Source organism: Rhinopithecus bieti, unplaced genomic scaffold (assembly GCF_001698545.2).
Source record: "Rhinopithecus bieti isolate Rb0 unplaced genomic scaffold, ASM169854v2 scaffold_41905, whole genome shotgun sequence".
Taxonomy (NCBI): Eukaryota; Metazoa; Chordata; class Mammalia; order Primates; family Cercopithecidae; genus Rhinopithecus; species Rhinopithecus bieti.
The window spans coordinates 915,446-941,828 of NW_016817730.1; the positions used below are offsets into that span (position 1 = coordinate 915,446).

At 38.0% G+C, this 26,383-nt stretch overlaps 1 protein-coding gene and 1 long non-coding RNA gene across 2 annotated transcripts in view; both read left to right on the forward strand.

Moving 5' to 3' along the window:
- The window catches only part of VWC2L (von Willebrand factor C domain containing 2 like), a 166,922-nt gene that overhangs the window by 101,785 nt on the left and 38,754 nt on the right, over window positions 1-26,383 (forward strand). The window lies entirely within an intron of this gene.
- Window positions 1-26,383, forward strand: LOC108517976 (uncharacterized). The gene is made up of 4 exons (XR_001882261.1): window positions 1-33; window positions 14,350-14,518; window positions 23,513-23,662; window positions 26,255-26,383. It is a non-coding gene; the product is annotated as an uncharacterized LOC108517976 (long non-coding RNA).

Below are 26,383 nucleotides of genomic sequence, written 5' to 3' on the forward strand. Positions count from 1 at the left end.
TCAGTCCTAATAACTTATTCATAGAATCTAGATGTAAGCTGAATTGATGATCATAGATTGTGATCAATTATGTTTGTACATCTGTGGTCTCTGTGGCTGTGCTGAAATGTTTAGAAAATATAACTTATTCCCTTTATGCATTAATGAGTAGGCATTAAATATTTCATTCATTTACATATTATCTGGCCCCTCTATTTGGAGCTGCTGTGTGTTAGTTCTAGAAAGTATCCCAAGAAAACAATATTATTTCATTTCTCCCCCACATTGTATCATTCGATTTATCCCTCTATGAAAAATGGACAAGGTACTTTGTGGTTCTAAGATTTTCTCTTCCCTATTTAAAACTTTATGTAGTAGGGCCCGGCATGGCAGCTCACGCCTGTAATCCCAGCACTTTGGGAGGCCAAGGCGGGCGGATCACGAGGTCAGGAGATCGAGACCATCCTGGCTAACACGGTGAAACCCCGTCTCTACTATAAACACAAAAAAAAAATTAACCGGGCGTGGTGGCGGGCGCCTGTAGTCCTAGCTACTCGGAAGACTGAGGCAGGAGAATAGTGTAAACCCAGGAGGTGGAGATTGCAGTGAGCCAAGATCACGCCACTGCACTCCAGCCTGGGTGACAGAGGGAGACTCCATCTCAAAAAAAAAAAAAAACTTTATGTAGTAAATTAACTTACTTCTAATTTCCTCTCACAGTTCTAGGAAGGACTTGTCAATCTAATATCAAATACTGAAGACAAAATTCATTTTAAACTTAGGACTTCTCCTGATCCTCACAGATAAAGCCTGGCAACTCTTCCAGTCAGCTAGAATCTCATTCTTAATCATTTAAAAATATACACACAGAGTGTATTGCCTGACACTTATTTATTCCCTAACAGATAATTACTAAATAAATGAATCCTAGATTTCCTCTACTCTTGGCTCATGTGGTAGACAGAATAAAGGCAACCCTGAATGTCAGTCCACATCCTAACCCCCAGAAACTGTCATTATGTTACCTTACATGGCAAAGGGTACTTTATAAATATAAGTTTTTGACCTTGAGATAGGAAGATTACAATGAATGTATCCACCAACGTAACACTTTGAACCTATATGTAAAATTTGTAAAAGTAAGGCTGGGCATGGTGGCTCACACCTGAAATCTCAGTACTTTGGGAGGCCAAGGTGGAAGGATCGCTTGAGCTTAAGAGTCTGAGACCAGCCCAGGCAAGATGGAGAGACCCCATCTCCACTAAAAATTAGCCAAGTGCGGCTACATGGGAGGCCAAGGGAAGAAGATCACTTGAGCCCAGAAGACCAAGACTACAGTGACCCATGTTCATGCCACTGTACTCCAGCCTGGGCAACACAGCAAGGTCCTGTTTCAAAAAAGAAAAAATTGTTAAAGTGACCAAAAAATGAAAATCTCCAGCCAAACCACTGTGAACTAAATTGTGTTCTCCCCAAATTCATGTTGAAGCCCTAATCACCAAGATGACTGTATCTGGAGAGACAGCCTTTAGGAGATAATTAAGGTTGAAAGAGGTCATAAGGGTAGGACCCTAATGCCATAAGACTGTGGCCCTATAAAAGGAAGAGAGAGAGATTTGGGAAGATTTATCCTTCTCATTTACTTTCTGCCATGTGAATACTCAGGGAGAAGGTGCCTATCTGCAAACTGAAAGGAGAATCGTCGTTAGAAACTACATCGGCCATCACCTTGATCTTGAACTTCCCATTTTCTAGAACTGAGAGAAATAGATGTCTGTTGTTTAAGCCACCCAGTGGTATTTTGTCATGGCAGTCTGTGCCCACTAGCACACACATCTGAAAAATGTATGTTTCTCCACAAGAGGTATATAATCTTATGAAATCCTTCATTATTTAAACTGAAAGTGTAAGAAAGTTGAATTGGATGAAATAATAGCTACATAACACACAATATTTATATACCCGGTCATGATCCCCAATGAGTCATGAACTTAATGCTTATCCTTTTCATTAGTGTTTCTCTTTTTGCGACACATTATTTACAAGCCATCCCTCTCTCACAATGAACTATCCATTTCACTTGATCAAATTTGATTATAGTCTTGATATCATTTGATTATGGTTTCATATAATGCACACAAGACTGATTAAAATAAATTTTTCTTTCTACAACAAATTTGCTAGCAAGCAGCTGTGTTGCTACCTGCCCAAGCAAAAATAAGCCAGCATGTCTTTCACTTGCCAAGTTCACTGTACCTTCGGGATACCTATGCTATTGTGAGGTGATCAGAATTATTTGCTTTTCAAAATTTTCACTATACCAAATACTGCATGTTCTCTTATAAGTGGGAGCTAAATGATGAGAATTCATGGACACAGAGGGCGACAACACACACTGGGGCCTGCTGGAGGGTGGAGAGTGGGAGGAGGGAGAGGAGCAGGAAAAATAATAGATACTAGACTTAATACCTGAGTGACAAATAATGTGTATAACCAACCCCCATGACACACATTTACCTGTGTAACAAACCTGCACACCCTGCACATATACCCCGAACCTAAAAGTTAAACAAAACATTTTTACTCTAAAAATTTTTGTCAATGTACAGGTACCTGCTGAGGAACAGTAGGATTTATGTTACAAACCAATGGCCAAAGGTAAAAGAGGAGATGCATTAATTCTAACACCCAAGAATTTCAAACCTAAGAGCTGTTAAAAGTAACAGTTTCCCCATACAACAGCGGTAGACCATAAGAAGAATGCATAAGTGGATATAACTGGAAACGGAATCATTTATGACTTTATGTATCAAGGTTGGTATGATGAATTATAGCTAGAAGTAAAATGATCACATAAACTACGGTATCTATGTAAAATATGTGCTAAGAAGTTCCTCCTGAAACATCACTGGTTTTTCAAGGCTGGCTCCTTACAGAATCCACTGAAACTCTGGTGATTTTCTAGGTTGAATGTTTGTAGAATCTACTACAGTGGTAGTCCAACTGTGATGAGTAGATAAAGGCTGCACAGCCCTGTTGAAAAAGGAAAGCTGCATCTTGGTCATCAGGCTCAGTTAAATAAAAGATTATTGCACAGCTACAAATGAGGGAAACCTTAGAACCAGCCTAGCACTGATGGTAACATTTTAGAAATGAATGTCATTTTGGTCAGACAAGTGATTACTGTCAGGTCAAAGAGACCCAGGAATGTCTCCTCAATCATTTCATGCACTAGACCTTTCCCCTGACCTTCAAGCAGTGCTTCCTTCATCTTGAAATTCAATCAATTGGCCCTCCCAATCAGAAACATCCAATAAAATCATGCAAGCCAGGCAAATAGTTTTGTGAGCTGATTATTGAATGATGTCTAGAATGCTGAAATCATAGTCCTGAGCAATGTTTCTGGAGATGTAAAAAGTATGATTCATTTTACCATTAGGCTGATATCAGAGAGAAAGATTCTCATTTGACATTTACTCTTCAGAGACAAATTCGATGCAAGCATTCATAATGTGGCAGAGAAGATTTTCACTTTTGCTGTTCCTTAGAACTGTGACATGAATGGAGGAGAGTCCAACATGATATGTGGTCATATCTGTTATTCATTCATTCACTCATTCATTCAGCTATTCAACATATAATTTTGGAGGACCTATTTAGTGCCAATCAAAGCTTGTTATGGATGGTTCTATTGAGCCATCTCTCCTTCATAGAATAAATGATCCTCAAGTTGGGAAACACAAGTTATAAAACAGAATTCTCTATACAATGCAAGAGTATCATCTTAGCACCCCTCACCAGTGCTCAGTCTCTGGTTCAAATCTTCTAGAAAGCTCTAAAGACAAATTCTCAGATGTATGAAGTCTTCCCTTCAGTATGACCAGTAGCAGCCATATAGCCCTCTGCCAGTGGCATGGCATCCTCAATTCAGTCAACAACTTGAAGGTATATCAGCTGCCAGAAGTGGTCTTTGGAGATGACATCAGGATGTTGGTGGAACAAGTATCTTTGGCTTGGGGTTTTGTTTATAATGAGAACTGATTGATGGTTCGGCCCATATACACACACTCATGCAAATGGCTTCATCTTTACAGCACTAAATGTAGTGCCATGTTAATTTGGATAAGCAGTTGTTACAGTTCATATCAAAGGTTTATTTTTCTCTGTAATCATTTACTTAATATTTTAATTTTCCTTCTGCAGCCTCCCAATTAAAATCATCTAACAGTAATCTCTGTGTTAATACCAGACAGACAGAAAGCATCTGTATTATGTCAAGTGTAAAAGAAACAGAAAAGCATCCTTAAGTAATATTTTTCTTCTTTCTTAACACAATTTTATGTAACGGTAGAATATGATATAATATCAGGGTAAATTTTTGTAAACATATTTGAAATCTCCCTTTCCATTCATTTTAATCTTTGTCCAGATATGGATGTAATACAGATACAGATTCAGAGACATAATGGAATAGTAGTAAACTGAGTTGTTTTTACAACTAAATCCCACCCTCCACTTGAGCATATTCAGTTGCTAAGGGGCAACATTTTGCCAAGCAGATAGTACAGTAAGAGGAAATCGTGATACATTTTGCAATCCTGTGTCCTACAACAACAGGATATTAAGTGCCTGTAGCACTTCACCTAGAAATCTGTTATTGGGTCAACAGCCCACAATCTAATGATGAGAAAAGGAGGGCTGGATCCTGTAAATACACATATATGTTTGAACACTGGCAGTCACTTTTTGGTGAAAATGTGTTATCCCAAAATTGGCATAATCACAGTTTCCACCTCGTTTATGACCAGCATAAAAAATTGCATAAAATATCATGCACAGCTGTATTCAGAAGGAAGATTCAATTTGGGCTTTGTGCAGACTTGACTTGCTGCCAGTGCAGTTACATACATCATCTAGGGCTGCATTCAAAAGGATAAAATACAGTTTTAATTCTTGTGGCAAATTTATTTTTTCAAGGAGAGATAAAATGTTAAAATACATCATAAAAGCATTAAGTCCCTCCCTGCCCCACCCAGTCCATCTTTTGTTAATATAATGTTAAAGGGTTAGCAAAAGATGGGAAAGCCATAAAATTAAAGGTTAGGATTGCAGCTCTATCTGTCCTCAGAATGAGAAGGTATCTGGTGTGATTGCATACTCCTTTTTATTATTTAGACAGCCTCGTTGTGAATATCACATGTGAACAACCTCGAATATCCCTGCTGGTTTCTTTGAGAAATCTCAAAGGCCGCAGTGATAGAGAACAGCATGGGCAAGCTACTAAAGACAGACAAGGTTTTCACCTGAAACCCAAAAGCACATTATAGCACACAGTTTTACAAGGAGCTCTCCTTCACCCCTGTGGAGGAGAGGGCTGAATTGTAGCATCCTGTGTGCGGCTGTATCCCAGCATCTTCCTACTCTCAAGAGCCTCAAAGCGACAGCTGCTTCATTTCCCAATGGGGGTCCAAAGAAAACAAGTGAGTTGGCAAAGTCCACATGGCTAATTATTTATTTATTTATTTATTTATTTTTAAGAGTCTTGCTCCGTCACCCAGGCTGGAGTGCAACGGCACAATCTTGGCTCACTGCAACCTCCGCCTCCCAAGTTTAAGCGATTCTCCTGCCTCAGCCTCCCAAGTAGCTGGGATTACAGGCGCCCACCACCAGGCCTGGCTAATTTTTTGTATTTTCGGTAGAGATGGGGTTTCACCATGGTGATCAGGCTGGTCTTGAATTCCTGACCTCAAGTGATCCACCCATCTTGGCCTTCCAAAGTGCTGGGATTATAGGCCAGCATGTACAGGGATTACACTGAGCCACTGTGCCTGGCCCACATGTCTAATTTTATTGACTGAAGCAGAACCAGACCTCTATTGTTGGGAATTTGAACACAACATTCTTTCTACCTCTTTATGCTGCCTCAGAAAGTGCTTGACACCTCTAGGAATCAGAGCATCCACTGAGAGATACAGGTGAGAACTTTTTATTTCATAGGTGATGGTATGCTAGAGTCAGTTGGCACAGACTCTTGAGAGTCTATTGTTTTCATCTCTCCCTGATTCACATTCAGTGACTTTGTGCTGATAACTTGAAATTAGCCATACTGGGAGTATCTACACCACTACAACTGTCAAATACTACAAACCAGGGCTCCCTCCCACCCACTGCATAGACACTGATCAACACATCACTCTTCTCATTGTATCAGCCCAGGAATCAGCTCATAAATGATTAAGTGTAATGCTGCTCTCATCCAACAGCTCTCATCCCCTACCTCATAAGCTCCAGTGATCAACACTTAGTTGTTTTCAGCACGGCTTGCCAGGAGCTGCTCTGAGGCTCCTTCAAGACCATAAGGAATCTTGTGAATCACCTGTTTCTGGGGGTTAGGGCTACACCAGCACACCCAAAGCCAGCAGATACCAGAGTAGGCAGTTTTGTCACTGACTTACAGAAAGCTAACAGGCTCAATAGTTTCGTCAGAGCTTGAGGTTCCGAAGATTTCTTTCTTTTAATCTAAAGAGTGCATTGGTAGCTTTAGCTTATGTCAATTATGCAAAGTTTATTGTTAATCAAAATTATGCTGCAGGAGAAACAGCCTTTGGAAATAAAACAAAAAAAAAAAAAGGAAGCTGGGGAAGAAATATATATAAAGCTAGTTCAACTGCAACGAGAAGGGTTTCTTTACCAACAAAAGGCAAGGAAATACAGTTTTTAAGAGCTTTGAGGCATGTAAACTTACGTTTGGTCCCAGATCTAACAACTATGAGCCCTGTGATCTTACACAAATTACAAACTTCTCTAAGTCTCACTTTCCTCATACGTAAAATGAAAAGAAAAACAGTATTTTCCTCTTAGGGATTGCAAGGATTAAATAAGACAAAGTACACTAAACCCCATCTTCTTTTGCATACCCAAGAATTTTGCCCTCTTCTTCACTCTCACTCTTATTCTCACTTTTGGTCTCTATCCCCTACATCATCAATGTTTTTGTTCTCTGCTCAGATCTTTATTCCCTGCCACTCAAATGACCTCTAATGACATTGTCAAGATTATCAGTGACCTCCATATTTCTAAATTCATTGGTCAAATCTTTGTTCTCATCTTCTGTGACTTAGCATATAACACAGTTAATTAACACCTCCTCCTTAAAATACTTTCTTCACTTCACTTTCAGTACCCCAGACTCTCAAGGTTTCCTTCCTATGTATGGGCATTACCAATTCCAGTTGTCTAAGAGCTAAAAAGGAGAGCTATATAGTGTTATGACAGGCAGCTACAGGGTCACTAGACTGTAGTGAGGAAGGTGGAGTTGCTGCAGGAAAAATGCCTAGGAAATGAACGGGCCAGTGGTTTCCAATTCTTGGCTGCACGTCTCAGTCACTTGGAGGGCTTTTGGAACTCGTGTTGCCCAAGCCACACCAAGTAAATTATCATCTCTAGGCATGAGACTCAGGTGTCAGTATTTCTTCTTTAGGTTCCCCAGTTGATTACATTGTGGGACCAACACTGCAAAACATTGATCTAGATGCAATAAGAGAAGTAAAGGCAGATCCCAGGAGGAAGAAGCAGTTTATAGAAAGGCTCCACGGGGTAAAAAGTAGCACATAAATGAACACAAAACACTGAAAATGTTTAACGACACTAGAGCAAAGAAAATAAGAGAAATATAGAAGACTTGTACAATAATGTTGATAATACAAGGCATAATATTGGTTAAAAGATGCCATAAAGGCCACATTTATAAAGTACTACTTAAGAGATTGGGAGAAAACAGAGATGGTTTGAACTCATGAGAAAGCAAATAAAGAAAACAATTAAAAGAATTAGTACTGTGTGGCTGGGCGCAGTGGTTCACACCTGTAATCCCAGCACTTTGGGAGGCCGAGGAGGGTGGATCACGAAGTCAAGAGATCGAGACCATCCTGGCTAACATGGCGAAACCCTGTCTCTACTAAAAATACAAAAAATTAGCCAGGCATAGTGGCGGGCACCTGTAGTCCCAGCTACTCGGGAGGCTGAGGCAGGAGAATGGTGTGAACCTGGGAGGCGGAGCTTGCAGTGAGCCGAGATGGCACCACTGCACTGTAGCCTGGGTGACAGAGCGAGACTCCATCTCAAAAAAAAAAAAAAAAAGTACTGTGTGTCAACTGATAGAAAGACTGGAGTCAATTAGTTGTATTTAAATTTGTATTCAACTATTTTCTTTGAGCTAGGGCAAGATACCTCAGTTTCCTCATATGTAGTATGTATAACAATATAAAATAAACTTATTTCATTAGTTCCTTGGAGGATGAATTTAGATAATTTATATAAGGCACTTAGACTAGCACTTGACACATAATAAACAAACATTAAATGATGATAGCATGATGATGATGCAGGTCTTCGGCGAAAGTTGAGGGAACTTGGCTGAGAAGTTGGCCTAAAGATAGGGTTCAACTGGGGAGAACTATGATAGATGCCAAGGTAAGTTCCCTTCCTGCAACCAGAACTACTGTGAAGAAGTTCACTAGAAATACTGTGAAGCATGAAAAACTTGTCTCTAGTCTGCCCATTTGTTTTATGGCACTTCCCCCTTCCTTGTCCTTCAAGAGCAGGATTTTTCTACTTTCAAATACCTCCCAGTAGAAAATGATTTGATAACAGTACTATTCCTGGGATTACTTTTCTCAGTAGTACTGTATCTTAAAGCCTTATCTGAAACTGGAATGAAAGGCTTTATCCCCAAAAGAATGTTAGTAATCAAAATTAAATGAAATAATTTAGATAAAATCACTTTTAATTTATAAATTGCAATGCAAATATTAACCTTCACCTATGATAATTTACTTCTACAAAGCCCTCATTTTTAAGGGAAGTGTCCACTTTATTTTCCACATGCCCATTAAAGCACATATTTGATCTTACTAGAAGGCCAATATTCCTTGCTAGTAGCACATTAATCCTAGACCTATGGGAAAATACTTGACTGCAATGAGCATTGTGACAAAAAGGAGGTTTTCAGGTTGCTTATACAAACTTTTGTTCTTTTGAAAAACCTTAATGTGAAAGACACGCTGCTTTAGTCATAATCAGTGAGACTGAGGAATAAAAAGAGAGGAGACGCAGAGATTCCTGTGTTCCTGGAATTGCAAAGCCTGTTTGTTTTCAGAACCTGTTCTTCCATTTAGAATTTCCACTTCTTACCCATGTACTGCTGCTCTTTCACTCACCTAAGAAAACATTTATGAAGCACCCACTATGCACCAAGCACCTTTCATGCCCCTGGAGATATAAAATGATAAGACATAGTCTCTGCCCTTGAGAAGAATGCAAGAGAGTTGGACAGGCAGGACACTTACGCAAATAGATCATGCTGATGTAACAGAGACATTGCAAAGCCAATAGGTACAAAGGTAGTAGGTACACAATGCTGTGATAGCTGTTCTTTGCCCACAGTGGAAACCATGATACCACAAGTGTGTCTTGAAAACCAAGGGCCTAATTAGGCAAAAGAATCTGAAAGAATGTTCAAGATAAATAAAAGAAAACGTGAACTGGCCACAACAGCGTGATGGTTAAATTCTCTCTCAAGTGGTCTTTCTTAGTACCCTGGTCTCCAATTACAAAAGCCTTTTGCTTCCCCCACCAGAGATGCCATATTGTTTCTTTCCACTAGTCTATGGTGATGGTCCCATTTTCTCCCCCTAGCTTGCTCTGAAGGTGCACATTCAGTTGGTGCATTCACTTGCACCCAAACTGACTCCCCCTAGGTTCACATCCCAATGATGTCTCTGTACCACAAAGGAAATGGTCTAGAAATGCAAATCAAGATTTATACATGCACAAAGGGATACACTGCAATAATATACATGTTTAAAACAATACCAAAAAGGAGTGAATACATTAGATGGCTCCACAAAAACAGAACACTCTAAAGCTCTTAAAAATACATAGTTCTGAAAATTTAAGATTGTTTTATAGCATGGGGAAATTCTCAGAATATTTGCTTCTGTTATACACACACACACACACACACACACACACACACACACATACATACATATCTTTTGTGTTGACACAGGTCCATGCTCAAAATAGAAAATTTGAGGAAAAAAAATGAATATATATATTATCCCACCAGCCAGAAATAATCATTGATAACATCCGGGCACACATTTTTCCAGCCCACTCCCCATACATACTTGCTTCTTTCTGAAGCAAAATTGGAATCCTGGGGTTTTGCATCATACATAATATTTATCCTTGTGTAACATCATATCAAAAACACTTTTCCATGTAATCAATTATTCTTTGAAAATGGGGCTTTAATGTCTGTAAATATTCCATTTTTTTGAATGTAGCATAACTTACCAAGCAGCTTCATGATGATGGACAGTAATAATTTCTATACTCTGGTTTTCATAAATGATTCTTCAATGAACTTCCCTGACCATGAGTCTTTGTTCATGATTCACTTATTTCCTGAGACTGGCTATACAGAAGTAAAATTACCAGGTCAAAAGGTGAAATAATTCTAATGCTCTTGAACAATATTTCCCAAATTGCTTTCCAGAAAGGTTAGAGCAGCTGATATTCTCACCAGTGACGCACAACGGTGCCCACAACTCTCACACTTGCCAGCATCAAGTGTTATCTTTTATCACTGCCAATTTAGTAGACAAAAAAACAGTATTCTTTTTTGATGCTCTATTGCATTAAAACAAAGAATACAAAACTACATATGCGATATGATCTCAGCAATGTAGAACTATGGCCAGAAAAATAAAGGAAATACATGAAAGTGTAAACATTTTTAGCACCTGGTGGTAGAATAATAGATCAGTGCTTTTTTATGTATCATTAATAATATGTATGATTTATTCAAAAGCTACCAAGTTTCAGCAAACATGCTACATAATTTTCATGCAGCATCTCATTTAATCCTCAAAACACTACAAAATTTTACCCCATTTACAGCAGTAAATGACTGAGTCAAGAAAACTGGGTAGAGGCTGGGACAGTATTTAAACCCTAGCTTAACTAATTCCACAGTTCCTGCTTTTTCCTCTTCTTCCTCCTAATTTAACATATTTTGCTTTCTTGTCAATGAGCATTTTAATCATAAAAAGCAATAAAAGTCATCTTAACCATCTGCCCCAAATAAGAGAATCCCCTACTACATTTATTGCCAATAAAATTTGGCCACCTTCTCCAGAAAGTAAGCTCATTCCCTAGCTCAGGGAAGTAAGTGTGAGATTCTCTGGACATCTCACAATGACCAGGCCTTGCCCAAATGCAAGGGGTCACCAGCACCATTACCTGGAGCAACACTTCTTTGCCCTACAAAACCATACCACATGGGTAACTGCCTAGCTCAGCACACATAATCCTGGCTTTGGCTTGTAGCACATCACTCTGGCCACAAGAAATGCTATCTGTATGAGCAAAACACATAGTAACATTAGGGAGATAGGTAGAATCCAACTTTTGTCCTTCCTGCATTAATGAGAGGATTGTACTTTCTTCGTATTAGTATCAATCTTAATAGCCTTTAAGAACATAGCAGGCAGGAAGCAGTGATAAAAATATGATGTGTTCTTGTGTTTATAAATGATGTTTACTTCATTATTAAAGTTCAGATAATAGCTAGACAATGTTTAATCCTAGTCTTTTAAAAATTGTACTTTTATTCCTCTTTGCTGCTTCCTCCTCCACTTCCATTTCCTTAATTTTTAGTGGGTACATAGTTGGTGTATGTATTTATGGGGTACAGGAGATATTTCGATACAGGCATGTGATGTGAAGTATGTCATGGAGGATGAGGTATCCATCCCCTAATTCTAGTCTTTAAATACATGTACACAGTATTTTAAATATATACTATCTACCTAAAACATTAGCAAATCTGAAAAGGAGTCATTATAACATGTCTTTTGAAGATATATTTGGATAGATTTTTAAAAACATTCTACCTAATTACCATTACAAGGTATATAAATACATATTTGCAATAGGTGAATACAATAGCTATTTTATAGACTAAGAAACCACTTTTCAAATTGTTGTTTTTGTTTTGGTTTTTATTAAATCTTGATATGTTAAATATTTATATTGAGAATGCAATATACAGAACAATAAGGAAAAAATAAAGAATATCTGTATGAGAGGATAATGTCCCAAAGCTAACTCTTTTTAATATTCGAAGAACATGTTGATTGTTTATATAATATATTCAGACACACTGTCCTACATTTATACTAATGTGGAAATAAGCATTAGCAAACTAGAGTTTATTGGTAGAGTTTTGTCCAGAGAAAAATAACTTTTTATAATGATTCTATCATTTAGTAATAACTCCTGTTTGTTTCAATGGCTAAAATGTCAACATCCAGGTCCTAACCCCTAGCCCCATGCCATTGCCTTATTTCATTTTAACCCCAGTCTCTGTTAATTGTTGATCTCTGTGACAACAGGAATCAATGCATAGAACCCTTTGAGGAATTCACATTCTTGAGAAAACTGTCACTGAGTTACCTATGTCTTGTTTTCCAAGAGCCAAAACAGTCTGGGAATCTGATCACATTTTGCTTTTCCCCATTTTCTATGATATGCCTCACTCATTTATGATAGCTTCACAATCTTCTAATTTGCTGGTTGTTCTTTGAATTTCAAGGTTTTTCATTAGAAAGTGAAGTATTTTAGAAATCTTAATGTATACTTTTCAAATTGAGAAACAGACTTTTTTCTAAGTTGCAAAAAGAAATTACCTGTGATGATATCAACAAATATAAAATTATTGTTTAAATTTTAGGCTGGGTGTGGTGGCTCACGCCTATAATCCCAGTATTTTGGGTGACCAAGGCAGGCAGATCACTTGAGGACAGAAATTTGAGACCAGCCTGGCCAACACGGTGAAACCCCATTTCTACTAAAAATACAAAAAGTAACTGGGTGTGGTGGTACACCACTGTAATTACTTGAGAGGCTAAGGCAGGAGAATCGCTTCAACCCAGGAGGCAGAGGCTGCAGTGAGCCGAGATCGTGCCTCTGCAGTCCAGCCTGGGCAACAAAGCAAGACTCCATCTCAAAATAAATAAATTAGTTAATTAATTAAATAAAATTTAAAAGACTCAAATCCTGACAAATATTCTGTTTTTAATGCTTAATGTAATGTTTAAATTTACTGTTAATTTCTGGGGTTTAACTATGACATGTAGTGTGATGAGCTGATTGATTTAAGCTTAATTTGGAAAGGAAAATTAGAAAATCCATGTCTTACATAGTCATAAAGTTATCTTAAATCATTACTTATTACAAGAGAACAAAAAAAAGAAAAAATTTAAATACACTGAACCATAGTATATTCTATCACATAGAGCATTTTTTTCAGAAAAGCAAATTACTATAATATGTACTTTGCTACCTAACAGCAATAAAACTCACATGACAAACTTTTACTCCTCTTTGTTTGTACTTGTGTCTCGCCAGCCTCTCAGTTTTCTGTTTCTATCTACCCAAATTATTCTTGGTTGTTAAACAGTACAAGTTCAAGCACAAAATATCACCTTAACACTATGAAAAACAATATTTGTTTTCCAAAGATGACCAGGTCTGGTTATGGTCATTCTTTTGCTAAGAGTTTCTACCCTCTGTAAAATTTGTACATCTGAGCCATGTACTGAGGATTTTTCTCCCTTAGATCTGATCTGGAGCCTAAGTTTTCTCTAAAAATGAGGGGATTAAACTAGAAGGACTTCTGACCTTTATGGGCAATACAAATTGTAATTAACCCAGTTTGGATTCTAACCTATTCTGCATTCATTCCACATGTATGTGCCAGGCGCTGTTTTAGGTGCTAAGGATACAGTGGCAAGTGAGAGCCACATGGTCCCTGCCTGAACCTAATTACACTCTAGGACCTAATTCCAGCCAAGCGAGGAAGTTGATGATGCCGCATCAATGTCCCAGTTGTTTTTTTCTCACTAATGCCCTCCTCCTCTTCAAATGAAAGACTGAACTCTTCACAACTTATTTAAAAGAATCAGATTTGACTATCACACCAAATGTATTGTAGACCGTTATAGAATCTTGACTCAAAGTTTAGAGGAACACACACAAAAAAATTATTTCTATTTCTCCACCTACAGCTTCAGAGCCAAGGGAACTTTGGCTGGCTTTTTCTTTTTCTTTTTTTTAAGAAATGCCAAGAACAAGATAGGGCCACAGACCAATTAAGTGGTTTGTGTTTAGAAAAGCTTGGGGGCAGGAAGAGTTCTGTCTCACACTCGCACTTTAAATAATGGGCTCTCATTAGTTCCTAGTGAATTCTTTTTGCACTAGGTGAAAAAAATATTTCATCCTACCTGGTCCATTTTTCTTCAGGGAAAATTCCCATCTGGAATTGTTAACCATCTTAAGGGTCTGAGATTTTTTTTGTGAATCAGAGGAAAGCAATGAACCTCAGACCTGGCAGGTGAGGAGACCAGGAGAAGACAGGAAGTACATGTGTTCAAACAGACAAAAGTGTGCACACAGGTAGTTCATGCCCAAGGTAAGCAACTCAGTACCAGAGTATACAAAATATTACATTTCACAAAAATGTGTTCTACAAAAATTAGGGTTACTGTTACCCGGGTGAGGAGGTTGTTTCCAGAGTCAGGGAGTCTGGGAAACGCTGGATTTGAAAGTGATTTTTCAAAATTCTTCAGTATATGAATGTGCACTGCACTTCCTTAAAAAGATGATGTGTATTGGCAATAACTCTCTAACTCCTCTGGGCATGGAACCCCCTGGAATTGCCTCTTCTGACCAGCATTCTAAGAAACACTCCCGGAAATAATTCATTCCTCACATCCCTACCACATTCTCAGATCTGTCAGTTGAATCTGGCGGCAGAAGATCATCTACTATGAGAAAAAAGTCAGTCAATAACATTAAGGTTAATCGTCAATGACTGTTGTGACATGCGCATTAAAAACAAATAACTGTGCACTTGAATTAATGGAAATTTTGCTTTTATTTAAACATTTGGCCCCAAAACACAATGTGAGTATGGTTTGAGCGAGTTTCTAGCACTTTCTCTGCTTCAGTTTTCTCACATATTAATACGGATAAAAAGTAGTACATACCACATACCATTATTGTGAGAATTAAATGACTTAGTACACGTAAGGCGTTTCAAACAGTGTTCTGTATGCATATATGTTCTCAGCATATAAGTACCCAATAAATATTAGCTGTAATTTTATTTTCCCAGTCATACCAAAATAAATAACATATATTATTGATATATTTTATATATTAATCTATTATATTTAATCACTCTGGTAGCTCAGAATAATGTATATATCCACAGAAAAATGATAAGTATTAATATTTTCCAAAGCAGACAATGGATACTCTGAGAATATGTGAACATAAATGGAAACATTTGGGGGGCGGAAGTTACATATTTAGAGGGAAAAAAGCCATTTCTTATCCATGAGAGTTGCTTACATTTCCATGTAGTTCTATACAGATATTTAGAGCTACATCACCATGTAGAAACTTGGTTAAAGAGTGAAGTGAAAATGGATTAATCCGGCCGGGCGTGGTGGCTCAAGCCTGTAATCCCAGCACTTTGGGAGGCCGAGACAGGCGGATCACGAGGTCAGGAGATCGAGACCATCCTGGCTAACACGGTGAAATCCCGTCTCTACTAAAAAATACAAAAAACTAGCCAGGCGAGGTGGCCGGCGCCTATGGTCCCAGCTACTCGGGAGGCTGAGGCAGGAGAATGGCGTAAACCCGGGAGGCAGAGCTTGCAGTGAGCTGAGATCCGGCCACTGCACTCCAGCCTGGGCAACAGAGCGAGACTCCGTCTCAAAAAAAAAAAGAAAATTGATTAATCCTTCCTGCTCACATCTCCCCATATTCATACAATACTTTTTGGCATTTTTCGATTCATTTACTGTAGAATAAAATAACTGACAATTACAACCTGAGGTATTTAACGGTAAAACCACAGCCTGCTATAAAGAAAGCCATCATCACCCATATAAGGACACAAAATATAAGAGGACTCAAACCTGGCTGAATTCCACTTTGACTTGCCTCATTATCATAAGCTCCTCTAGAAGGGATAGGGAAAATTCTGTTTCCTCCTATTGGTTTATCTTCCTCCATGACTCTCTTTTCTCATAAACCTAATTACCACATGATAGCCAGCTTGCGCCCCTGCTTATAACTCTCTGATGAAGAAAAAAGAATGCTTATACCATGTTGGTGAGAATGTAAATTAGTTCAGCCACTGCGGAAGGCAATTTGGAGAATTCTCAAAAAACTTATAGCAGAACCACCATTCAACTCAGCAATCCCATTACCACATATATATATTCATAAGAAAATAAATTGTTCTACCCAAAAGACACATACACTCGTATATTCATCACAGCACTATTCACAATAGCAAAGACATGGAATCAACAGTGGATTGGATAAAGAAAATATGGCACATACTGGTGTATGGGTGGTTCCACAGTAGAAAATATGGCACATATACACCATGGAATACTACACAGTCATAAAAAAAGAACAAAACTGTGTCCTTTGCAGCAACATGAATGCAGCTGAAGGCCATTATACTAAGCAAATTAACACAGGAACAGAAAACCAAATACCACATGTCCTCACTTATAAGTGGGAGTTAACATTGGGTATTCATGAACATAAAGATGGCAACAATAGATACTGGGGATTATTAGAGGGTGGAGGGAAGGAGTGGGGCAAGAGTCAAAAAAACTCTCAGGTACTATGCTCACTACCTGGTTGACAGGATCATTTGTATCCTAAACCTCAGCATCATGCAATATACCCATGGAATAAGCCCGCACATGTACCCCCAAATCTAAAAAGTTGGAATTAAAAAAACAAAGAAAGAAAAGAAAACCATCTCCAATTACTTCCCATTGTGCTTAGAATGGAATCCTTAACTAATGATGTGGGTGGCCTGCTGCTGCTTCTGACCTCTTAACTCACACCACTCTTCCCTACCTTAGCCTTTTTCCATTCCTTGAAGCAAGTTCTTCCCTCCTTCAGGGTCCTTGTACTTGTCATTGCCTCTACCTGGAATGTCTGTCCCTCACATCATACTTAGCCTGATTCCATCTTACTGTCTGAGCTGGTAAGAGATGGTAAAGGAGACGTCTTTCCACAAGCCTTCCCTGACTCCTCTGTCTAAGGTAGCCCTCCTCTCCCTGTTTAATGTCTAACATACCACCAATTTTATTGCCTCAAAGTACCAATAAATAGTTGACATTAAGTAATACATTAATATTAGCACCAAAATTGTTCTCAATAGTTATAGCCATGGCATAAATGAAGTCTTCCAATCTGTTCTACTTTAAGAAGTTATCCTTACTTAGTTATTGTTACTGCCCTATATTAAGTCCCTCTCAACCAGTGAGCTGAGACAAAAATTAGGTCATTTCTATCATTTACAATAAATTATAAGGTATGTAACTGCTAAATTAATTTTAAAGCATCCTTTGGGTATGTGAATAGTAGTAACAGAGGAAACAGAAGCTCACATATTTCACTTACAAAGTGTTTTATAAACTTTGTACTCAAAGTTTTATAACACTTTGCAAATGGAATATGTTTTCAGAAAATGAGACTGTTTTATCTCTTCGTTGATCCTGAACCCTGGAAGTATCAATAATTCATGAAATCATACAGTTTAAGCATTGGAAGAAAACACAATAGCCTTAGAACTAGTCAGGTCTCCAGCATTTGAATCCCTGCTATGATGTTCCTAACAAATAGTTATTCTTCATTAATCATGAATTCACAAACTCTTGAGGTAACACTTTCTTGTTTGAAGACCTCTGACTTGAAGAGGTAAGTCCCACAGTGACTTATACTTATTGGTGTATTTCAGTATCTTAAATCGGAGTGGAATAAATCTAACCTCTCTTATACACACCAGCCTTTCATGCTTCTCAAGGCAACTGTAATATCCTCTTAACTTTTCTTTTCTCTGAGATAAAACTTTTAGTTCCTTCAACTATTCTTAATATGCCATTGTTTTACATTATCACCAGGGAGTAATCTTTTAAACTTACATCACATTTTTTATAGCCTGCTTCACAGAGAGAACCCAGAATGAACCATTTGCCACGGGTAACCAGATCACTACAGAGCAAAGCAGTCTGTCAAAATCCGTATTCATGATGTCAAAAAAATAACAACAAAACATCAGAGTAGCTGGGATTTTAACACACAGAGTAGAAAAAACAAAAGAAAGGAACCTGGAGAATACCTGCTCCTCTTGCACTCCTCAGCCACACACTATTCTCTCTCTAATCATTTCTAATCTTAACTTTTTTTGCAACTAAGTTCATAATAGTCCCTCTCTTCCTGAATTTTTAGAGACAATAAATCCTATTTCACTTCCACTATATGAAGTTGTCATTATGTGATTATTTTCATCTACAAAAATAGCCGTTTCTTAGAGCTTGACCCAATGTTATCAGGTATACATAAACAAAATATACATCACTATTGCTCAAGTGAGAAACGGGTCGATGGAGAGTAAGGGATTTGCCTACAATCACAAGCTAGACAATGACAAAACCAGGATCTGAAGCCAAATACCTGATCCAACACTCTTGCCACCTTAGCACAGGTCCTTTCCCAAGGCCAGCTTTTGGATTCTTAGAGAGAAAGTGAATGTGGTCTATGGCAAGGCAGATTTCATCATCTCTTCATGTTAAACATGTAGAAACTGAATCTCAGAGTTTATTAACGTGACCAAAATCACAAACTGGGGAGTTGGGAACTCAGCCATGGGTGCCCTGACTCCAGGGCAAGGGACTCGTAGCCAGCATGACAGATTCAGTATGTCCCTGCTAACATTTGCCTTTCCAACGAACAGTTCCTGGTTTGTGGGTTTTCTAAAATTTTAAAACTGCAAAAAACTACAGAAACTAAACCACCAAACTCTGTTTTCTCCTTTATTTTTTATATGCCGTTTCTTCTTACAAGCACTCAAGACCACATATTTAATTTACATCTTTAAGCACTGGAAACCATGGAGACAACTTGAAAAAGCTTGAGAGGCTAAAAGCACTTGTACCAAAGCCATTCCCAGTTCCAGGTTTTGTTCCATTGCAGTTTTATATCTAAATTATGAAGCTTTTCTACAAATCGGGTTCATAGGGAAAGTGTTGAGTCATTTTCATTATTGCATTGATTCTCCACAGGAGTATCACTATCATATTTGAGGAAGTAAAACAGTCACTATGTTTAATTTATATCTCAGATCGATGGAATTATCAAGTCATCTATGTGCATCTGTTCAAGTGATTCATGCTTACGCTCATATACTGGGTAGTTTCATTCCTCATCTTTTCTCAGATAAGAGACTGGCAGTTCCAGAAGCCTCCATCACTAAGTCCTGCAATTCAGTAGATTCACTAGCATCTTAATTTTAAAAACACAAACTTTCTTTAAACTAGTGTTTCTTCAGGTTTCACAGCAGCAGCAACAGCTGAAACAGCAATAAGCATGTCGAAGTCATGAGAATTACAGTAGTCAGAGAATAATTTACCATGTGAGAAAAAAATGAAATTACTATATACTTATATCACCATTTCCTTTGCAAAGTACTTTTTAAAATGAATTTGTGCCAAGTGGGGCTCAAGCCAAACCTTCTCTCCTTCACAGGTCACCTTTCCTTAGTTAAAATGTTAAAGTCGTGACAGCACCACTGTTCCCACAGCATTGTGGCGTGTGGTTAACAAAGACAACCAGCAATTACTCAGTGAGGAGAGAAAAGTTAATGCTAGAAGCAGAGGGGATGAAGATTACCTGTGGAGTCCAATGATGACTAGTAGCAGAGTCCACACTTTCTAATAATATCAACTATTGATCCCCATTGAGTCATTTGCTTACAATACACATTAGGTAATGTTTGTCTCTGCTCTCATCCCATGGCAGCTGATCCTTTATTAATAACACATTCCTAGCACGGATGAAGCTGAAAAGAGAGGCAGACATGGACCCCACTCCTGATTCATGGGCTCACACCTTCCTGGAAGAGTTAAGAAAGGGGCACTGGAAGAGGAACGAGATTGATCTTTCAAGCAGTGAGAGGATAGAAAAGAAAAATTAGGGATAGAAACAAATTTTGGTAAATTGTAAGTAACTTGTGCAAGCTCTGAAAATAAATTGGTGTTACAGGGACCTAGTTATATCCGCTTTCATCCCATGGCGAGTTAATAATGTATACTTACATAAAATTTATGCCCACTCATAAGCAAAGCTCATTCCTAAAACAACATTAAGCTGGTAGCCATATAAAAGGGAGACCCCTGAAATCTCTAAACCATTGCTTAAACAGCAATATTAACTTTGTGTGTTTTCAGGTAGTTGCATTTGTAATCGTGTTAGGATGAATAGGTGAAAACAAAAAATGCAGCAATCTCAACAATGGGGGTGGTTTGATATTGCCACCCACCCACACAGTAATTTGAATGTTTCCTGAATCTAGGATATTTCCATTTTCATCCTTAAGTGAACTTAACTGTATTTCAACACTCATCTTACTACTTGCCTGTAGACTCAACAAGATTGAAAAGGAAAGTGGCTACTCCCCAAGGACCTTCCAACCGACATTTCTACAAATTTTGAGTTGAGTTGGGAATCACAGGAAACAGGAAAAATGCAAGTAACGGTCCCTACCTACACAGCAAGTATCTGTAGGACTTTTGACGAGTAAACACATTCTGATTGTGTGTGGACTGTGTCAGTCCAGACAGATTTTTCTACTGAGGATATAAGGAAACACTGCCAAATAATTATTAGTCGAAAGTAACAAATGCTTTTTAGATCAAGTTATTTCTTCCTTAGTACAGCAGTCCTTCTTCCAAATGTATGGAAGAACAGGTAATTCATTCTAGCTCAGTAGAAAAATGTGAAAACAAAAGGAGCAATTTTGTGTTTTCTCTTATTGGAATATTAGATCTATTCCATGAGTAATCAACTTTTCCTTCGAGTAAAGTGTTCTATTTTTTAGGGAAGGTGAGCTCTTCAGTTGGCAGATGTCAAGCAAAGCCATTTCTTAAGTGGGCTCTTTGCAGGAGTGGTTTCCTTCACATTAAGACAGAGCCAGAGGTACTGTGGCCCAAAGGACAGTACAGCTAAAGCAATTTCTCATGTAACTGACTGTCCAGGGGAGAGCCCGCATGAAAACATGACTATTAGTGGAAGCTACCGAGGTCTTATTTTCTTATTGAAATAATAGGTTTGAATGCTCGCGTTTCAGGTTTCCAGAGTTGTCTTAGCTGTCATAATTTTTCAAATGAGTGGAAATAAAAACTAAAGTAGCATATCCAACTGCAGTTTTATAGTATTTGCACATATGCACTAATGATATAGTTCTGTAATCTACAGTTTTTCAATGTTTCTTCATAAGGAATGATACCACAATACTAGTATGTCTCTCTTGGCTCAGTAAGGCTAGAGGAAGAAAAAGAAGTCTACTTCTCTGGGGGTGATTATAATGGTTGTAACATTTATAATAATTATAAATTTTGAGATCATGAAATGCAAAGGTAACCATAGAGATAGGAAACCTAGGCCAGGGACTGAAAAAAAACCTGCTTCATTCGTTGACATAACCCACTTCTGATCACATATGAAATGCCTACACAGCACCTAATACACATTAATAGTAGGGAAGCAATAAATAACTAGAATTCCTAGTAAGAATAGTAATAATATTAGGAGTATCATCATGACTACTACTTCAGATTCTAGATGTAAAAGCTGGTAATAAAATCGGATCTTTTGCTTTGCTCACATGGATATTACTGAGGTAAGAACATGCTTTTCTGATAAATGTACTATGGAAAAAAAAAAAAAAAAAAAGTCATTTTATTGGTACCACACTAAGAAACAGATATCCCAAACACTACATGAGTCGGCTTTCCACGGAGGAGTCAATTTCCACCTTTCCTTTTAACAGTTTAATATAATCTTTTTATGATTGGGTTGAAATGTCTTTTACATTCACTTTCCACTTTTGTTGGTATTGAAATTAGGTGACAAGAGGAAGGGCTAATACCCTTTCATTTTTAGCTCTATGGTAATTCTGTAGGCTTTTACAAAACTATCAAGCATTTTTGTGTGTGGTTGTTGTATGTTTCTTTTTAAGTCATGTATTTATAAGCATAAAAAATGACAATGGCAGCTTTATCTATTTGATGGTTTCAACTAACTGAGAATGGGGTATGGGTGAAGAGCAGTGAGCAGAACTCATTTCAGGTGTCAGAGTACAAACTTAAAACTTTCTCCCAGCTGAGTCTTTGCCGCCTGAGACTGGATAGGAACAGCCAGAGGTAACCTCATTAGCCCATGAGGCTGCCTTGGAAATACAGATGCTGGAGCAGTGACCTAGAGAGAGCGGATCCTGTGCTAAAGAGAGGGGACCCTGTGCTAGAGAGAGGGGACCCTGACAGGCTGACTCCTGCATTTTTTCCTGTGACACCCTCTCACCAAGTCAAATCCTTTGTGATACCTATACCAGCTTCCAAAGTCATGACTCCTTTTATAGACTGAAACTCAGGACAGTCTACAACCTCTACAAGTGGGCAGAACAAAATTCTGCCTGCATCACCGTATCTGATTCATGGCTCTGCTCGCAATTACCTGACAAATCACTTAACCTCGCCATGCTCCAGTTTCTTCTGTAACCCAGAAACACAATAATGTGAAAATCTCTCTCCTGGGATTGTTTTCAGTAGTAATTACATACGTGTATGTATGTATATTTATATGTGTGCATATGTATATATATTAAAGCACTTTAGCTTATGAGATGCTCTAGCAATATTTAAAGATAAAGTTAGAATAAGTGAATAAGCCTGCAGCTGTAATGGGTCTGCTGTCTTTGAGACTGCTAGTATTAAACAGCACAAATTGCAGCTGGTCTTCCCAGGTCTCTACCCATGGGCTTTGCCACTGACTTGCTATGTAACTTCCACTTTGGAATGTCTCTGCCTCCGCATTCATCTTTAAAATAATCTGAAGTGATGAACTCCCTTGTAGGGCATAGAGGGGGAAAAAAAAAGCCAAGGGATTTAGTAAGTGTAATTGAAAAAACAAATAATAGACAGGATCCAACTCTCAAATACACAGTTGTTATTCCTATTCATATAAATGCAAATTCAGCCCAAGAGTAAAATCACATGGAATTCTCTGATTTAAGGAATTTGCCTAGTAACAAGCACAGACATTTTTCTGGTTTCAGTCAACCAAATAACAAACAGGTTTCAGGAAATGCTCACGACCTTGCCTTGAATTATTTGTATACGGCTTCTATAATTTAAATTGTTGGGGTTATCTATGGATAACGGCAGTCAGAGTTTAGCCATAAACCTTCCAAGTAACGGTGACTTCCTGAGAGCCCCTTCTAACAAATATTTCTAAACTGTTTTCCTTGACTCATTGCCAATAAAATGGATGGAAACGCTTTCAATTCTCTCTTTTTCTTTCTTGGTCATAGCTTCAGAACCCTAGCGCTGCTTGATTCCCTTCAGTTGCAGATATTGGTGGCTGGAATCAAGGGCCAGGCCCCAGAAAAGTCTCACAGAAGGGACATACATAGGGCCAAATTGGACCCTCCGATTCACATCGTGTATCTCTGAGATGTGTGGTAAGTGTCTGAGGTACTGATAATGCTGCAGCCAAGACGGTAAAATAGAGCCAACACATCACTCATTGTACCAGAAGCCGTTGTTGCATCCTAATGCCAATTGTGCTGCAATGCATATTGCTCAGGCCATCGCTAGGCCTGGGCGCTATGCATTTTAATTGCACATGCTGCAATTAAAATTTAGGGTTTCAAGAAATTACTCCATTTCCTTGGTTTCCAGTTCATTGTTATCTCTGCGTTCCTTGACAAAAACATATAACAATTGCAGTTGTAATGTGGATAGAATCCTATGGATTGTTTGCAAGCACCTTCCACTTAGAAAGAAATACATCACCACCAATGAGAAAGCACTGGTGGGAGATACAGATAATGCACAAATTAGAGCTGCTGCACAACTCCAGGGGGCATCATCTATTCACCACATTGTGAACTGTGCCCCCTGGAGTTGTGCAATGAAAACATCCTACAAGATCATAGATATCCTAGAGAAATCTTAAAGAAAAACTGACTCAATACATTAGAAATGTCCATCCAGGAGACATTAACTTCTGGTTCTTCTGTCCTGTAGGCCTGACTTTTCTCACATTAATCAGAAGGTTACATGAGATTATCTCCAGTGTTAACTCCAGTTCTGGAAGTTTGTGATTGTAAGAGTTAAGGCCAATTTATATATATCAAGTGGTAGTGCCAGCTGCAAATGTTTCCCTCTTTTTAAGCAGTGTTCTTGTAACTAGTGTTATATTAGTGAAAACAAGGGAAATTTTCAAATAACCCTTGTTTCCCAGTGGGCCTTAGGAAAGAGGTTAAGTCTCTGGACTGCCTGACCCATTCAGTTTCTTTCACAGCTAATGAAAATACTGCAAGAACTGATGGGCGGAATGGAATTATAAAGAAAAGGAAAGCTTCATTTAAGCAATAGAGGCAGTATTTCAAAATGATCCTAGGAGGTTTGCTTCCCCAAGCTGGAAACATTTTCAGGCTAAACAATAAAATATGCTTTAAATCAAATGCAAACAAAGCAATGTCCTTGATTTGGGGTAATATTTTTCAATTTTATATTTAAAACCGTGTTTCCTATAATGTTTTCTCAAAGTATCTTTTGCATATCACCAGTCAAATTCTTTACTGAGTTTTACTTTCTGACATTTGATTTATAAAATTAATGAACATACAAAAGAAACTTTTTGTTAAAGTTCCCATGCTCTTCTCCACGCTTCTGGTCCAAGATTCTCAGACCATATCATGCTCTTCCAACATCCACCCATCCTCCCCAACCCTACCACCATCCAGTCAAAAATTCCTTATATCCACATTGGCCTATTGAAATGTGATCTGAGATTGGCTTTCTCATGAGAAAAGCCAGGTTTATTACATTCAAACAGAATTAGCAGTCACTTTAAATACTATAACCCAAGTGGCACTGTGCTTATAAACCATGAGCTTTTGTTTTAGAAATATAAATAGAAGGGTGATCCTTAAAGCTGTGTAAGTCATACCAATTTCAAGCATTGGGTATTGGTCTGACAGCCTGACTTTGGCTGTATACAGCTACAGAGTATTTAGATCAATTAGATAAATTAAATTTTATAACAAAAGTCAACAAGATCATGACAGAAATTCAAACATAATTTGGAAAAATAAAACACACACACACACACACACTAGTCTGTACCTAGAAACATCTAAAAGAGAAGATGCAGGACTCTGACCTGATAAGGTGGGCAATATATACTCCCTCTAAAAGAGAATAGGGATACATTATCTCAGCTTTCAGGCTTTCTATCCAAATCTAAGCTTTACCTGGGCAGTCCTGCTGTTATACCCATTTAAATTTTCACCCACTTCTCTTTTTGGCACAGGGGAAAGCAAAGTGTTTCTCCTAACTTTATTCTTATCCATCCATTACACTACCCTGTGAGGACCTGCTTTTGTTCACCATTAGAGCCCCCATGACTTGCACATTGCATGGCACATAGTAAATTCTCAGTAAATAACTTGTTGGAATATTGAATTAAAGATTTGATTTTTTTTCTTTCATCAAACACACACTTACTGAATGCCTACCACAGGTTCTTTTTGGCATAAGCCCTCAATAAACATGTATGGAAATTACAGGACAGTTTCAAGTCAAGGTCAGCTTTTCACATGAGAAAAAACTTAGCTGGACCAGCAGAACCTTCTGTATTCCCCATGATCACAGTGAATTAAAGCAAAGTTCATGGCATTGAAAACACCTTGTAGTAGTTGATACTTTTCAACCAGCTAGGAAATTGACTACTGGTCAGCACTTACTTAATCCACCCTGGGAAATTTGGTACTTGGCCTACATCAGGTTGAATTTTAAAATCTTAACATTTATGAATAAAATGAAAGAAAAGCATAGAAATGACTATTTGCCCTTATACTTTTTGTGGAAAAGCAGATTTAGCTTCCTTTACCTCTCCTTCTAACAAGTATTAGCATTAATCTTATGTTCTTATTATCATATAAAAGTATTTTACTTTCACTTCTTATGAAGAAAGTTTTCTGAAAATGTACATCTAATCTCTTCTTTCCATGCTTAAAATATTCCCAATTGTCTTCAACATAAAGTCAAGATTCCTAACGTGATTTACCAAAGGCTTGATGATATCACTTCATCTTTATTCTGCAAACTCATGCCCTAGCATTCTTCCCAATAATAACTGTCACTGTCCCTAAATAAATGTTTAATACTTGAAA